Source organism: Tyto alba, unplaced genomic scaffold (assembly GCF_018691265.1).
Source record: "Tyto alba isolate M040663 unplaced genomic scaffold, T.alba_DEE_v4.0 Super-Scaffold_15, whole genome shotgun sequence".
Lineage (NCBI taxonomy): Eukaryota > Metazoa > Chordata > Aves > Strigiformes > Tytonidae > Tyto > Tyto alba.
The window spans coordinates 11,146,305-11,149,044 of NW_024881277.1; positions in this window are offsets into that span (position 1 = coordinate 11,146,305).

Sequence of the window (2,740 nt, forward strand, 5' to 3'; positions counted from 1 at the left end):
CCCTTCTTGGGGAAGCTGGGAGGTATTGTGCAGTTTCCCTACATGTGGCATTGCTCACCCTCACACCCCACTGCCCCCAGAAAGAGTCCTGACCCACACATGAGGGACAGGACCTGCCTTCGTATGGCCTGGGGGGGTGTCAGGGCTTGGCCTTTATGCTTCATAAAACAAACAAGTGTGTTTTGCAGCCTTACAGCCACCTGCACAGTGCCTTTGCCTACCTGCAACCACAGCCTCCAATTATCTGCTCTAACGAGCCCATGGGGAGGCTTTTTCAGTAATGGCCCTCAGTGGGGCCAATCAATGCTTCAAGGTACTTTGGGTTTTCTTCTGACTTTGACTTCTTGAGTATTTTGCTCAGTCTCCTCTCAGTATCTGAGGCTCATGGACTCAGGGCCAAACACACCATGGGGCTCATTAAAATACAGAATGTCCTAACAAGCCATGCATTTTCCTTTAAGTCTTGAAGACTCGTACAGATAATTGAATAAATTTTGGAATGTAGTTAAGGAGGAACATTTCCAAATATATCTAATAAAAATGATTCTTCATTATAAAGAGCATTTTATATTAATTTCTGTTTAGAGAAGAGGTGATAACAACATTCTGTCTCTGATATTGATGCACACTGTCTCCTTGGGAGGTCTGGACAGTCCCTTGGGGTCCAACATAGTATGGACAACCTGGATCCTCATTGCCCAGTCTCACCATTTCTCACATTGGCCCCCTAGAACTTGCATCACTTCTCCTTAAATCAGCCTTCTCCACTGATCTCTGCAGCTGGATCTTACAGGTCCTTTACACCAGCTCCCACTTCTGCCCTTAGAGAACCGGCTGCCCACAGGCACAGAAGGGTTTCTGTTCCTTGGAAAGTAAGAAATTAGAAGTGTGATATATTTTCATGACCAATAAATTAGTGATCCAGAAATATATGCTAAGTACAAGATAACTCTAATGACATTCCCTTCTGGGAGGGCTACTGTCAGGAGAAATAACTTAGGTAGGTAAATCCACAAAGATAGGTATAAACACAATTGAAGGGTTGACTAAGGAAACAATGAGGCTGTTGAAAGTTTTTACTCCCTAAAGTTCAAAAGAGCAACATAGGTGAGAGTTATCTGAAGGTACAAACAATAATGAAAGAAAAAGCTGGAGAATAATGGAAATGTCCGTTGCCTCCTCAGTCTGCATCTGAAAAGGTGAGGTGAGAAATGTTCATTGTATCCTGGCCAGGTGCAAATTCATGAAAGATTAGAGAAATTGAGTATGTGGTAAACCAGGCAGGATAGTGGCAATGAAATTAGACTGGAATATGGATATTTCTTTGGCATATGGCTTTTAAGAGGTCACGGGATTGGTAGAGGGTTCTTGTGGGAGAGGACAAGCCAATGTTGCAGCCATCTTGGAAAGAGCCCACAAGGGCCACCCAGGGAACCACAGGCTGTACAAGCTCTCTTTGGTGAGGAGTGTGCCGTCAGTTAGAGTCCTCTTGGGTGATGCTCCTGGGCACTTTGAAGAGAAGAAAATGTCCAAATTCAGTTGGCAGGGACTGTCCAAGGGTAAATCATGCCCCGCCAACCTGATTGCCTGCAGGATGAAGTAACTGTTTTTGTGTGTGACATAAGAACAGTGGATGTCAGGTACCTCCAATGCAGCAAGACATTGGCCATGATCTCCCTCAATATTCTCGTACCCACGTTAGGCCATTACAGTCTGGGTGGATCGACAGACAGAGAGGTGAAACACCAGTTGGAGGCTCAGGCTCAGAGAGCTGTGGTGAAGGGGTCATACTCTACCTGGAGGCCAGTGGGAGATACTGGGGCATTGTGGGGCAGCACAGGGAGCTCTCCTGGGATCTGGGCAATTTAACAACTCTATCCATGACCCAGAGGAGGCAATTCTGACAGTGTTTGTCAATGACAGTAAATTGAGAGGACCATTCCTGTGCCCTAGGGATGCCATTCTGATGAAACCTGGCAGATGAGAGGACTGTCCTGTCAGGAATTTCACAAGACAGAAGGAAAACATCCAGGTCTAGCCACTAGGAGAGGATGACACCCTGTAGTGACAGCAGAAGGGGTCTGCCTGGATGAGGAGCAGCTCTGTGCACAAGTCTTTGGTTGTGCTCAGGAATAGAAAGCAAAACATGATCCAGCAGCGATCAGCACAATGCAGCATGACCTGGTTGCAAAGGCAGCCAGCAGTGTCCTGGAGTGTCTAAAGAGGAGCCCTGCCAGAAGAGTGAAGAGAGTGATTTACCCCCCACTCATCACTCGCCAGACAACCTGTACACTGTTGTATCTATTTTGGTTTAAGTGTGCTGGTACTGGCTGGGATGGGGTTAACTTTCATTGTTGCAGCTGTTATAGTGGCTTGTTTTTCATTGGAGTCTAAATCAGCATTGATAACACAGCATTGTTGTTGTCATTGCGGAGCAATTGTTGTGCAGCATCAAGGTGTTTTCTATTTCTCACTCTTTCTTTCCTGTGAATAGCTGCAGGTGGGCAAGAAGTTAGGGGTAGATGGGACACAGCCAGGACAGCTGACGTCAACTGATCAAAGAGATATTCATAGAATCATTGTATCATAGAGCAGCCCAGCTTGGAAAGGTCCAACCTTTTCTGAGAAAGGGAGCCTACATGAGACTACCTAGCACCCTGTCCAATTGCTTCTTGAGAACCTGCAGTGGTGGGGACTCCACCACATCCTTGGGGAGTTCCTTCCAGTGAATGACTGTCCT